Source organism: Amblyraja radiata, chromosome 12, assembly GCF_010909765.2.
Source record: "Amblyraja radiata isolate CabotCenter1 chromosome 12, sAmbRad1.1.pri, whole genome shotgun sequence".
Taxonomy (NCBI): Eukaryota; Metazoa; Chordata; class Chondrichthyes; order Rajiformes; family Rajidae; genus Amblyraja; species Amblyraja radiata.
Window position 1 is genome coordinate 22,081,733 of NC_045967.1, and position 15,458 is coordinate 22,097,190.

The window sequence follows — 15,458 nt, forward strand, 5'->3', positions numbered from 1 at the left end:
GTGTACCTAAGGAAAGGAGATTTGCCGTACTTATCAGGTCTGGCCTATATGCAGACCCACAACATGGTGGGGATTTAGCAGTTCCTTGAATTGCACTCCATGGTCACTCAAGTGTAGCAAACCCTAAAAATCAAAACATCATGAGAATAAAACGATTCAGCCTGCATGCATCAATATAGACAGTGGCAAAGCACATCTAGCCCGTCATGACCTCACAAAGTCATAGAACAAGCATGAGGGGATGAGCCAAAATTAGCAGAGTTATCCCACACACTACTCGAGCAGAACCCTACCACATTCGTCTTAACAGAATTGTACCTCTCAACGTACTTGCCAGAGTCCTCTGTCGTATCTCTGGGTTTGTCTTGACCCCACCATAGACTAGAGGTGGCGTAGCACAGTTTGTGGACCAAGGAGTACCTTGACATCGGGTCAAAGATGACTTGGCTGATGACTCAGTGAAACTCAACGTTGCACTGAGGTTAGCAGAATGATGTCTGGGTGGGGAGGAGGCTGATGCTTCCATGTCCATCTGTGCCACTCACTGGCTCAGCATCACTTAGCCCCCAGAGCCCCCACACACCCACAATTCGGACTGTTTATACTGCTTAACTCTGGGAGGAGGTACCGCAGCATGAAGAGCGGGACAACCAGGTTCTGCAACAGCTTCATCCCCCAGGCCATAAGATTACTGAACAATCAACAAAACCGAGGCTAGAACTTTTTAAATATCGACACTTTTAAAAAAACTTTTTATATATATTTATTTTACAGAACCATGCACATGAGGCATTTTTATGGACGCACCTAGCACTTTTACTTTTACTATTTACCTGATTGGAGAGTCAAATGCAACGAAATTTCGTTCAAGGTGCACTGTGTCTAGGTGTATATCTGAATGACAATAAAGTTTTCATTCATTCATTCATCACCACTGTAAAATCTGCTGGGCCTGTCTAGAAGGACCACAATGGACCTGTGGCAGGAAAACAAGCATAAAGGATAAACCTCATTGTTACTAATCTGCCAGGTGTGGCTGCCTGTACCCATCAAAGACTATTAGTCAGAATCAGCACTCCCCTCCACTGCAGGATGAGGAATTCCATCTTTACAGCAATTATACATTGCATTGTGGCACTAACATCATGCTACTGAGAAATGCTGAGAGCAGATCTGTCCACTCAAAATCATGTACCATAGGCCAACTGCAGAAATGTTTTTCACCACAATCTGCAACCTTGTGATCTAACATGGATTTTTTTGACAGCATCTCTCAAATCCATGTCAGACCAAATGAACCATGGTTCACAATCCTCCAGCAGTCTTCCACTGAACAGCCGAATGCAAATCCCCAACACAGGTAATTAGGGTTGGGGATTTTTGGGATGGGAACGAGTCAGCGATGATGGTCAGAAGGTAACTGATGCCAGAATATGTGGTCCTTTGATGGTGGTGGGGGTTTGTGCAAGAGTAGGTCTCTGTTTATGTAATGCTTTTATTCTGTATATAAAGAAACCAAACTGTTAATAAGTTACTGTGAACATTCGTACAAGCTACTGCTACTTAAATGGCAGTGAGTGATTGGTAACTGAAATCTGATTCCAGAATTACAATCATACAGTCCACACTGAACGTTATATATCATTTGCATTCCCTGTATTCACATCAACCTGCCTCTGACCTCCCTCACCCATTTGTCCACACACGAGGGGCAAATTGCAGTGGCCAATTAACCTACGAACATATGTGTCTTTAGGATGCGGGAGAAAACTGAAGCATCAGGAGGAAACCCATGCAGTCAAATGGAGAACATGTATCCCCTGTAAAGACAACAGCAGAGGTTAGGATTGAACCTGAGTCACTGGAGCTCTGCGGCAGTAGCTCCACTAGCTGCGCTATTGTGCCAACCCATAATAATATGGCTGAATGCAGTTGGACTGTGATATGTAGTCAACATGCTTGTGAAATATGGAGTTAAGGTGGTTAGTGAGACAAGATCTAGTATTTTGCAAGGGGTTTGTTTCTGACGATTTTGTGGCCAAGTTGATCAATGTTGTCGTGAGAGACTGGAAGCATGACTTTGCTTGGAAATCTGTGAATTCCAGCAACCCTCTTCTTTCACGTTGGGATGTGACTGAGAATCTCAAGTCCATGCTTCAGGAGCACACACTGCAACCCAGGCTGAGCGGTGAAAGGAGTGCACCAATACACAAACTACCCACCTACCTGTCCCGTAAGAATTCTCCTGCCCCATCTGTGGATGAGGCTGACAATCTCACACTGGGCTCATTTGCCACCACAGAACATTTAGAACCAAAGTAGAAACATAGAAACATAGAAAATAGGTGCAGGAGTAGGCCATTCGGCCCTTCGAGCCTGCACCGCCATTCAATATGGTCATGGCTGATCATCCAACTCAGTATCCTGTACCTGCCTTCTCTCCATGCCCCCCGATCCCTTTAACCACAAGGGCCACATCTAACTCCCTCTTAAATATAGCCAATGAACTGGCCTCAACTACCTTCAGTGGCAGAGAGTTCCAGAGATTCACCACTCTCTGTGTGAAAAATGTTTTTCTCATCTCGGTCCTAAAGGATTTCCCCCTTATCCTTAAACTGTGACCCCTTGTCCTGGACTTCCCCAACTTCGCAACAGAAGCAAGTTATAGTTGATTCCAAAGAATATTGCATCAAGACTTTACTTCCAATTGGGTAATAACGACTACTAAAAGGGTATCTCACAGACATATGAAGCTTAAAGCCACCAACAGCTTTGAATCGGGTGAAAATAACCAGCCTTTTTTCCATTATGCCTTTTCCAAGAATGCTCAGCCGCAATGCCCTGTGACAGAAGAGTTTGAGTCATCCTGGAATTTGATCATGGTGAAGTGACCACATCCAAGTTTTTCATTGCATCATATGGAAAGAAAATGACTACTGTGGATTCGATTTCAGGTCATGATGGATTTTGGTTGCTGGCCATTATCACTCCCCAAAGACTGGGTTAAACCTTGTACTGGGCAGCACAATTATGATAAACCACTCAAGATGATGGCCTCCTCCACTGCCTGCTGTGCTTCCACTGTTGCCAGAGGAATGTTTGATGAGCCGAGAGTGGGGGGTGGCTGTTTCAAAGTCCCAACCCAATACAGTCAGCGCAATAAAATTCTACTTTGCTGTTAAGATTTTGCGAAGCCTGGAACGATAACTGTGTAATAAAGGAAGCCGAGGTTGTTATGGCTGTGTTCCCGAGCTATTTAACCTCTATCTGATCATTAAAGGAACACCAAAGCTGGGGAAAATGTTGATGGTTATGCAGCTTAGAACCAACTGACTGGAATTTCTTTACCTTATCCCATTGTTAGTTTGTCACACAAAGCAGTTTAAAAACTGATACCAAAAACATTAGTGCTGACCAAAACTGTATCCAGCTTCTTGGTGTGTGCAATCCGCTGTCACAAATCCATTAACAGCCATGAATCTGGTGAAAATAACCAGCATGTTTGGTTAATTTAACAAAATAAATGGTTAAAATAATGCATAAATTTTATCCTGGCCTTTACAAAATCCTTCTGTGAAATTGAAACCATGAAATAGGCCCTTATTGCCAGGTTGGAGCAGGAGCTGATGGTTCTAAATGAGCAATTGAGCTAATGAGTTCTGAGCATGGTAAGCTACTCAAACTGCACTCAAGGTTGTGTCATTGCACCAATTGGCTCCATTGCTGCTCGTAGCTCCCTGACATGTGTCCTTCACCTTTAATAAAACCAAATGGATGAAGAACCTGCCACTGCACACTGAACTTTTTATTAATGCATTGATGTGATTGTTCCCAGCAATGCTTAGCATTACTGGTTTCATTTCTATCTGGACTTGACCTGAAGTGATACCTAGGAGTCAACCACACTGACGGCCTAACAACCTATAGAGGCTAATCAGATGGAGGTGACACATTTTGTTCTCCTGAAGGACATAATTGAACCCATTGGGACTTATGGCAATCCAGTACTTTCATCATTTTTGTAACTCATGATTCTTCAGGATAGGATTTCTGTGCATTTGGAACAGAATGGGATAATTAGAGACTCAGCTGGCTTTGTCTGTGGCACTACTAACTTGACAGATTTTGTGAGGAAGTAACGAGGGTGATTGATGTAAGAAGGACAGGAGAAGTTGTCTATATGGATGGTGAGTCCGCAGGCTCCACGACTGGAGCCCTCAGGTTGGTTCTGGTTGGAGGCTGCCGGCTCCACGATGCTAGCCCCAACGACAGGGAGAAGGTCGGGTCCCCGTACAGGGAAGAGATTAAAAAAGTTTCCCGCACACCCCTCCCCCCACCCTCCCACATATACACATCTAAAAAATAAAACAAAATCATACACCTAACGGGACAAAAAGAAAGAAAAGACGGACGGACTGCCGCTGCCACAAGGCGCCGCTGCCACAAGGCGCGGCTGCCACAAGGCGCGGCTGCCACAAGGCTCCGCTGCCACAAGGCGCCGCTGCCATAAGGCGCGACCACACCGAAAGAGGGTGTATAAGAGGTTTACCAGAATTCTGCCTAGAGTTGGACAAACTTGGATTATCTTCACTGGATCGCCAGAGAATGACGGAAGACCTGATCGAATCATATACATTTTTGAGAGGCATAAATAGAGTATTCAGAACCTTTCTCCCTAGGTGGACATATTAAAGTCTCAAGGGTATAACTTTAAGATCAGAGTGGGAAAGTTTAAAGAATATACTTGGGGCAAGTTTAATTCTATCGGAACTAAATATGGGAAATAAAGTTCTATTGTATCGTATAGTTTTTAATGCAGAATGGTGGGGGCCTGATTTGTGCTACCGAGGTGAGTTGGGAGGGAGGTGGTGGAAACAGATATGACAGTGGTGTGTAAGTGGCTATTAGATAGGCTCTTGGATATGCAGGGAATGGAAGGCTATGAATCATATGCAGGCAGAGGAGATCAGTTTAACTCAGCATCATATTTGGCACTACATTGAGGGCTGAAGTTCCTGTTCTGTACTGTTCTATGTCCTGTGTATATGTAAAGTTTGTTTCTTCAGATCTGATGTTGTAAATGTTAAACGCAATGTTTCTCACTTAAGCAACTGTGGGGATGGCCAGTATATTTGTTCCAGAATGAACTTTCTTTTTGCTTTTCTGCTTCTGGAGTATTTATTTTGTGGTGGTGCCTCTCCAGTGACTGCCCCTATGAGGCACAGCCTTGCATTCCAGCTCTTACATTGTGGTGGAGTTTTGCTCCGCTTTCTCTGCCCATGTGAAACTTCCGCACGCGTTTACCTTGATGGATTGATTTCTTTTATCTTTAACCCTTTGTTCATTTTCATCTCAGCTTTATATGGTGAAGCATTTCAGAACTTGAACATGAAAAGGAGGTTTTGAAGTGAACGATGTTGAAAGACCTTAAAATCCTCAAGAGAGAGTAAAAAGGAGTTACATTATTGTGCCACACTCACTAAATATTGAGAGGTTTACACAGTGTTTTCTTCTCCATATTGTTGATGTTGTATGTCTACAGCTGATCTGTCTCTCTGGTAATCTATCCAGTGTAAATCCCCAAAGGTCTTTAAGGCAGGACCCACCCTGGTTATTTTGTGAATGTGCTTCGAGTAACTGCATCCTTTCTTTGAGACGGTGTCCAGTGCTTTCTTTGGCCTTGAAACTGCTGTGTGGTGGTTGTGAACAAAGTCAAGGTCAGGCTATACCTTTCATATATTGTTCAAAAGGGAACTGCAGATGTAAGTGTTCAAAAGGGAACTGCAGATGTAAGTGTTCAAAAGGGAACTGCAGATGTAAGTGTTCAAAAGGGAACTGCAGATGTAAGTGTTCAAAAGGGAACTGCAGATGCAATTTTGTGTAAGCTCCATAGATGCTGCTGCACCCGCTGAGTTTCCCCAGCAATTTTGTGTAGCTCCATAGATGCTGCTGCACCCGCTGAGTTTCCCCAGCAATTTTGTGTACCTTTCATATATTGTTGTTCTGCAGCTGATGGATTGTTTATTTGGTGCAAATAAAAGATGTCAGCCTTAGCTCGGGTATGAAATGTTGTGTGTTCAAACTTTGTGGAAGAGCTTGATATAAATCTGGGCTTTTCCTGAGTGGTCCTGAAAACTGTAAGCCATTCTTTCAGCTGTTACTTAAAACCTACTGGTGTGGCCAAGCTTTTTTGTCATTTGTATTAATGTATAAATACAAGGAACTGCGAATACTGGTTTAGAAAAAGAGGCACAAGGTGCTGGAATAGCTCAGTGGGTCAGGCAGCATCTCTGGAGAACATGGATAGGCAACGTTTTGTGTCGGGACCCTTCTTCATTGTGCAGCTTGGAGTTTTGTTTTCTAATACCTCTGCTGTGGTCATTTGCAGTGCTGAAGGTTCAATGAAAGCACTATAAAACATTTTTATGGGCACTTTGCTGCTATTTCAGGTGATTATAAAATTACCAATCACATTATTTGAAATGAAGAGATCCCCCCTTGGCCATCACTAATCTCTGAAATGTTCCCACCAAAACAAAATAGTTGTTTATTCACCAGCAGTAGAGACAGCTGTATTTAATCCAGAGCGTGGTTGGCCTGGTGGGGTGAAAGAATGGTGCACTGATAGAGGTGCTGTCTTTTGGAACTGAAGTCAAGGACATGCATGGAAGCATTTCCTTGCCATTCATCTGGAATGATAGAACAAGTATGGTCGGACGAATGTCCTACTCCCTTCTCTTATATTCTTCATACAAAATGTAGAGGTGGCTAGTATTATGTAATGGATGTATTATAATAAAGGACAGATTTCCCATTAAATATTTTTGTCCATTCAGGTTTATAATGGGATCACTCATTGATACAGAACCATTTCCTAGTTTAAGTTCTGCACCTCGACACACAATTGTACACACACAAGATTTCCGCTGCCTGGTTGTTATAGCTTTGGCAACTTCATTTCTGAATATTCCTTATTTGTAAAATATAAATGATTTCTCTTCCGCAATGCGATGGATGACAACACCAATTATAAAGCAGGAAATAGCTAATCCAATTGCAGACATATTTTTTGCAAAAGTGCAGTCAGTTTATGGTGCACCCCACTAGATTCCTTTGAATTTTTAGTCTGGTGAATACCTTGTGAAAATATAATTACATTTCGCATTCCTCCAGTGTTTGAGTGAAGATTAGAGGTTCCTTGGATGTAAATTGCCAGCATACAATATATGGACAACACGAAAATGATACCAATTGATTGATTGATTGATTGATTCTTTTAATGACCACACAGCCAGGCTGGTGGAATTTGTTATGCCAATTACAGCGCTAACCTGACAGTTTTGAATGCTTTAGAAATTATGAGCTGTAAGATTATCCTTTCAGTAACTCCTCAATCTCTAGTTTGCGTACGGAGTTACCTGAGTAGATGAATTTGGAATAACCATACAAGTTTGTGTATCGAGCATAAGATTTGTTGAAAAGCATAAGGGACATTTTCAGTTTAAAAAGTAAAACCTAATCCATTAGTTGAATATGGCATACTCTATCAGAGGTGTCAGATAGGTGAAGTCTGAAATCAACTCCCATCGGTCCTTGCAGGTGGATGTAAATCTCCCCTGGTTTTCTTGGTGCCGTAGTATAACAAAACAGGAAGACTGACCCTTAAGCTCAAATTGTTCATGAGAACCAAGTTGTCTACTTGGGCTAGAACCATTTCCCAACATATGACACATATTCTCTAAACTATTACTATTCATGTACTAGTCCAAATGTCTTTTCGAGGTTGTATTCATTTCATTTGGCAGCTCATGCAATGCACCCATTATCCCCTGTATGAAAACGTTGTCTCTCACATCCCCTATAAATCTTTCCCCCCTCACCGTTAATCTGTGACCTCTCGTTCTCGACTTCCCACCGCTGGGAAGTCACCTCATCTATAGTCCTCATGATTTTATTAAAATCACTACTGAGTATTTTATGCGCCAGAGAAAAGAAAAATCTCGTTCTATTGAGCCTCTTCTTATAATTCAAGCCCTCCAGTCCTGGTAATGCCCTTGTGAATCTTTTCTCCAGTTTAATGACATCCTTTCTATAACTAGGTGAACATAATTGCCCACAACACTCCAATAGTCTCACCGCTGTTGCATATAATTTTAATGTGGCATCCCAACTTTTGTACTTATTGCTCTAATGAAAGCAAGAATATCCAACACCTTCTACAACGCCCGGTCTACCTGTGCCTCCACTTTCAGGGGACTGTAGGTTTCTCTGTTCACTCTCCAAAGAGCAGTGGAGATGTTCCTAGTGTCCAGGCTAATATTTTAAATCTAACTCAAGATTACAAAGTGAGAACTGGTCATTTTGACTTTAACATTTGTGGCAACTATAGGGAAACTGGCTGCAAAGTTCCTATATTAAAATAATTAAAAAGCAGCTGATGTGTTTTGCTTTGGGGAGGTGCAGCCCGCTTAACCAGAAACCTGTTTTCTTTAAATCGGGATTAAAGGAAGTATGCAGAATGGGTGCAGCAAATCTCTGAAAGTAGCTCCCAAACAATAAAACATTTTGTAAAATTTTATTTTTGTTTTTCTTGGCAACATTATCAAGTTGAAGAATAGTTTCATTCTTTATTTGACACAATGAATGATCAGTAACATAAAAATGGAAAATATTGAAATACCCAGCAGGATCTGCAAAGAGAACTAAAACTCATCAGGCTGATGACGAACCTTCAGAGCGGGGAAAAGTTAGGAAACACGCATGCCTTAACCTACAGAGATACGGGGTAGGGGTGGAGAGAATAAACTGTGATTTGGTGCAGAGTGAATGACACCGCAGTGGCGGTGTCAACTGATAGAAGGCATTAAAGGCGACTGAATGACAAAAGTTCTGTTGGAAGGAGGAGTGCGAAGCAGGAGTTGCCAAGGGAAGGTGTTATCTAAGAGGGAAACAATGTGAAGAACTGTGGAACTGGTAAAACAACTAGGGTGGAGGAAGGGGGCAAAGGGGAGTGGAGAGGAGAGTATAAATAGAAGTTACTTACAATTAGCTAATTCAATGTTTATACCACTGGGTTGTAAACTACCCAAGCAACATTCTTAGTATTTCCATCAATTTTTGCCACATTGGCAAATAAGCTATAGTCCCAGATTATTTACATCTCGGTCAATGTAGCTACCAATGCCAAACTGGGCATTTCTTTCATTGGTGCTTGTTATATAAAAATTATCTTGCATTGAAACTAACTGGACCTACCTGTTTCTACCACCCTGTTGTAATCACTTATCTTCCTGTTCTCGGATTGTGATTTGTTTCCAAGTTGATCAAAAGTTCCTTGTAAGTGAAAGCTTTTTATATGAAGCAAGATCTTGCAATGGCGCAACTACTGTAAATATCTTCTTGGCAGTTGCTTATGATACGTCTGTTGAGATAGGTGTGCAAATTCACAACTTTATGTTTACAATTGATCACAATCTATTATTCTCATTGAATATTTGAATAATTTGAATAATTATTCAAATATTTTGGTTGTCTTACATGAATTGTGACAATGAATAATGGGCAGGATGCAAACAAAGAGTTCATAATGTTCGGGACAAAGACCCATCATATATTTATTTGCTTCTGTACTCCACAATTTGAGATTTGTAATAGAATAAATAACATGTGGTTAAAGTGCACATTGTCAGATTTTATAAAAGGCCATTTTTATACATTTTGGTTCCACCATGTAGAATTACAGCTGCGTTTATACATAGTCCCCCCATTTCAGGGCACCATAATTTTTGGGACACATGGCTTCACAGGCGTTTGTAATTGGTCAGGTGTGTTTAATTGCCTCCTTAATGCAGGTATATGACAGATCTCAGCACTTAGTCTTTCCTCCAGTCTTTCCATCACCTTTGGAAACTTTTATTGCTGTTTATCAATAGAGGACCAATGTTGTGCCAATAAAAGTCAAATAAGCCATTATGAGACTGAGAAACAAGAATAAACTGTTAGAGACATCAGCCAAACGTTAGGCTTACAAAAATCAACTATTTGGAACATCATTAAGAAGAAAGAGAGCACTGGTGAGCTTACTAATCGCAAAGGGATTGGCAAGCCAAGGAATACCTACACAGCTGATGACAGAAGAATTCTCTCTTTCATAAAGAAAAATCCCCAAACACCTGTCCAACAGATCAGAAACTCTTCAGGAGTCAGGTGTGGATTTGTCAAAGGCCACTGTCTGCAGAAAACGTCATGAACAGAAATACAGAGGCTACACTGCAAGATGCAAACTACTCGGTAGCCGCAGTTTGCCAAGAAGTACTTAAAAGAACAACCACAGTTCTGGAAAAAGGTCTTATGGACAGATGAGATGAAGATTAACTTATATCAGAGTGATGGCAAGAGCAAAGTATGGAGGAGAGAAGGAACTGCCCAAGATCCAAGATGGCTGTAATACAGGCCAGAGAAGACACCCAGCAACTGGTGATGCCCATGAATCGCAGACTTCAAGGAGTCATTGCATGCAAATGATATGCAAATAAATACTAAACATGACTACTTTCCTTTACATTACATTGCTGTGTCCCAACATTATGGTGCCCTGAAATGGGAGGGACTATGTATAAACACTGCTGTAGGTTCTACATTGTGAAACCAAAATGCATAAAAATGGTCTTTATTAAAACCTGACAATGTGCACTTTAACCATATGTGATTTTTTCTATTCCAAATCTCAAATTGTGGAGTACAGAGACAAATAAATAAATGATGGGTCTTTGTCCCAAACATTATGGAGGGCACTGTCGGTGTGTGAAAGTGCTGGCAATTACTCACTATTGTACTTAGTGGTAGATGGTTGGAGTCAGTAATGAGGAAGCAGTGTTGCAGTTTGGATCAGTAAACTATGAAAGTTGACAATATTGATAGTCTGCAAACAAAGCTCTTTACTACTCTTACTACAGGGAGTCTTCCATTGCAAATTGCAGCACATTGCCAATAGGTTTGCCAATAGCCACGTGTGGACAATTCTTGAGAAAATTAAATAGGAAAGGACTAATATTGAGCAGAAGTGTATGATCTTGCATACAGTACCAACAGAGGCATGCAGCATATTTACACTCATTTACACTGATCCTACATTAATCAATTTTCTCATCAATTCCCTAAGATACTACCATCCACCCATACATCAAGGCAATTTGCAATGGTCAAATAACCTGACAATCCACACAAAACTGGGACATGGGCAGAGACCAGAGCAACTGGAGGAATCCCACATGATCACAAGGTGAATATGCAAACTCTATACACGCAGCACTTGAGGTTAGAATTAAACCCAGGTTATAGTTAGATTCTACAAGCTTTAACCTTTAAAAACATTTTTTTTAAACAAGCAGGATTTTTGAAAATTGTCATTGTGTATTATTACATCCTTGATTTTTGCATAGTGCTGGACTTTAAAACCTACAAATAAACTAGAGTTATCGAGATAGTGAGTGTGTTTGGGTGCCTATCAAATTTAGTTGATATGGCTAAAACACACTCCTGTTTTTGTGACAGCAGTATTATAACGTGTGCCAAGATACATTGAAAAACCTTAGAAACAAGAAACTGCAGATGTTGATTTTTTTTTAAATGTAAGAGTGCTGGAGTAACTCAGCGGGTCAGGCAACATCTCTGGAGAGCATGGATAGGTGATGTTTCGGGTCGGGACCCTTCTTCAGACTTCTTCAGTCAGAGGCATGCAAAGTCAATGAAACACTGTGTTATCCAGACCAATCACATCACACATGAGGACACCAGGAAGTGCAAAAGAGAAAGTAGACTGAATGCAGAATGTGGTCTGAAGAAGGGTCTCGACCCGAAATGTCACACATTTCTTCTCTCCATTCCTTCTCTGCCTGTCCCGCTGTTACTCCAGCATTTTGTGTCTACCTGCAGAATTTGGTGTTATAACTACAGAAAAAGTGCAGATAAAAACAGTACAAGGGTCCCAACATGGTACATTGGAAGATCTGGAAATTCATCCCCAGCATATGAGAGGTCATTTCAAAAGATTGAACAATGGGGAAGAAGCTGTTCTTGAATCTGGTGGTACGGATTTTCAAGCTTTTACATCTTCTTCTCAGTAGGAGTGAAGAGCAGAGAGAATGACAGGGTGTGAGTGGTCTCTGATTATGTAGGCAGGTTTCTGGAAGCAATGCAAAGTATAGATAGGATATTTGTAGTGTAGATGGTTGGTGTGGGCAAGTTGTGCTGAAGGGCCTGTTTCCACACTGTATGACTATGACTAGATGGGGGTCAATGGTGGGATGGATTGTTTGGCTGATGGACTGGGGACAGTCTTAGAATTGAGATTGGAAGTCAGATTGAAATAGATGTAAGTAGCCAGCGTGTAAAGTCACCCCCGTTCTGGAGGAGCAATCTTGAATGAGGATCCAGGTTTCTATCAGGAGACCATTCAACCAATGTTAATTACTAAACCTGGTGTGTGGAATGTTATGGCAATGTAACAAAGAAACTGCATATAGATGAGCCATGACGTAATTCCAAGATAAACCATAAGGCAGTTAATATACCTTAAGGATAAAATTTAGCAAGAAGTAGTTTTCATTTTCTTTTACAGAATTAAATACTTTATCCCATGGAAAATATGCACATACAGGTAGTTCTTCGATAATGCATTTGTCACATTCCTAAGAAACATTATATTATAGAAAATCATGTTATAAAGGCAATTGTATCAATGGGCTAAGTGTTCGGCTGGCGACCGGAAGGTAGCCGGTTCGAATCCCGCTTGGAGTGCATACTGTCGTTGTGTCCTTGGGCAAGACACTTCACCCACCTTTGCCTGTGTGTGAATGTGTGTGAATGTGTGTGAGTGATTGGTGGTGGTCGGAGGGGCCGTAGGCGCAGATTGGCAGCCACGCTTCCGTCAGTCTGCCCTAGGGCAGTTGTGGCTACAGAAGTAGCTTACCACCACCGAGTGTGACTGAGGAGTGAATGAATAATGCGATGTAAAGCGCCTTGAGTATTAGAAAGGCGCTATATAAATCCCATCCATTATTATTATTATTAAAGAATTTCAGACTGGCAAAAACAATTATTTTCCCTGTAGACACTAAAAAAACTAATCTTTTTTTAATAGCTATAAGTTTATCTTTGTTACTGCAAGCTAAAAATACTAAAGGCTGCATGTTACATTGTTGACCAGAGTATCGTTGCAATCAAAGTGATTGCTTGTCAACTTCATTGTCCTTCTGTGGTGAAACTGACTGTTCTTCAGAAACGATGGTGTCTGATTACTGCAGGATGCTATAAGTATTTTTTCCCCAAGCCAGCTTTTGTTTTCTGCTTGTCAATTTTCAAAGTAACTTTAAGTAGCTCTTGCGATCCGGATTGCAATTGTGATCTAACCAATTTGGTCGGTTCCCAAAATCATCAATCTCGTTATATTCAATTAGTATTATGGAAACTCACATTACAGTAGAACTACCTGTAGTTAATAGAAACAACAGCGAAGTTTTCAATATTTATAATCAATACATTTGGATACAGCAATACCATTCCCGTTCACCATGTTCTCTTGATAGGGTTTGATGGGGCAGCATTTTACAGCCTGTTACCCACAGGATGTATGCAAAAGCAACATTTACTCTACATGGCCCGCAACATGAACTCAGAGGTTGAGGTGCGTGAGTCTGGTGCACTGGTCATGTACAGCTCTAGCTGCTGGCTGAACAGCAGATTTCTGGGAGACCATGAGACTCCTCTCACAATGAATCAATGGCCTCCCAGCAACAATGAATGTTTGTCTCAGTTTGTACCCTCGGAGCAGCTGTAGACCATGGAACCCTGCTTATTGAGCGCTTTAGGATGACCCCAGGCAGATACCAATAATTTCTCTTCATACCTATTTTTACACAAAGTGCCATCCTGTTAGAACGTGGATGATGGATTCTAGCCTTGAGTCAGCTAATGGGAAAGCTAATGTTTCGGATAAATGGGATGGACCACGTAGCAAGGGGTGATTCCTCACAACCATTCAGACTGTATCCTGCTGCTGATGGACAATTCTGGTAATGTGTGTGTTTTGCCAAATGGTGTGAAAACAGGCAATGTTATAGTTTTATCTGGACATTGATGGCAAGGTCATTATTTATTGTTTATCCGTAATACCCTTGGGAAGGCCATGGTGGGAAATCCTCTAGAATAACTGCAGGATTTCTGAGGACGTTATTGTGTATGTTACTGACCACTTCACAGCCCTTCATAGGCCTTTCTGCATAATTTCTATTTTGACAGATCCTATGCCAGCTCTCAAGGCAATATTATCAATTGGCGTCCCCCATTTATTTCCCTACAATCACAATTCGAACATATGAGCACTCTTCTTCTTATCGAGTCCACACACAAGAATAGAAGTTGTTCAGCCAGAGCTGAACACACTTCTCGGCATCTGCACAATGGTGTCTGTCTTGCGCTTCTTGTGCTTCTTGTGCGTGGTGGTGGAAAGATTGGTTGAAACAGGGCCGCGACGTGAACGCTCTTTCCTTGGCCCCATATGAGCACTGACAGCCCATTGATCTTCTCACCAAATACCAACATAAGGGAGAGTTGTAAAAGGCCAATTACCTTATCAAACAACACATGCTGGGGATGTGGGCAGAAAACGGAGTGACCCTGGAGAAATGCATGCAGTCACAGAGATAATATGCAAACTCTATTCTGACAGCAGCAGAGTTGAACCTGGATCCCTAGACTCGTGTGGCAGCAGCACTTAATTTAGAAATGAGCAAAGAAGAGCTTGAATTTATATTCTGTTATTCACATCCTCAGAAGATCTCAAGTGTTTTGCAGCTAATAAATTAGTTTTTAAGTGCTGCTTTTGTTCAGATAGTTTGCAAAATTGAAAGGTATAGACTAACTATATTAGTTTGTTACAACGTTTAATTGGTACAAAGGATTTTTGGTGCCTGCCTTCCTTTTGCTGTTGTCCTGTGATGCTGAAAATGTTGCTAATAGTTACCGCAGTCTTACAGATCTTTCAGATAGCATTAAAAACCAAAATGTCGATGCCGTTTGATGCTATTCAATGGGTTATCAGAGTTCCTGCATACAAATATTATCAAATTAGGAGCATGAGTAGGTCACTCAGCCCCTCAAGTTTGTTACATAATTTAATATGATTCTGTCCGAGCCATCTGAAACCACAACTTTGCATTTTTGTCTGTCTGCTTTTCAATTCCTACCATAAAAAAATATTCAAAGGCCTTCCAACTCGCTTTTGAGGCAGAAAGTTCCAAATGCTGATGATCTTTTCAGGAGAAGAAATATCATTTCATTTTTGTCTTAAGTGGCTGACCCTTACTTTAAAACAGTAACACCTAGTTCTACATTCTCCTACAAGAAGTAACTACTCCTCCACATTCATGCTGGCAACATCTCAGTATCATGTCTTAAAC

General features: G+C 41.2%; 1 protein-coding gene across 7 annotated transcripts in view; it reads left to right on the top strand.

The window, feature by feature from the left end:
* LOC116979003 (ETS-related transcription factor Elf-1-like) overlaps positions 1-15,458 on the top strand; it is a 250,808-nt gene that overhangs the window by 126,228 nt on the left and 109,122 nt on the right. Inside the window, exon 2 of one of the 7 annotated variants that reach the window (XM_033030381.1) lies at positions 11,162-11,281. The exons of the other annotated variants lie outside the window; for them this stretch is intronic. The gene's annotated coding sequence lies outside the window, so the exon portion shown is untranslated. The remainder of the gene's footprint in view (positions 1-11,161; positions 11,282-15,458) is intronic. 7 annotated transcript variants of the gene reach the window in all.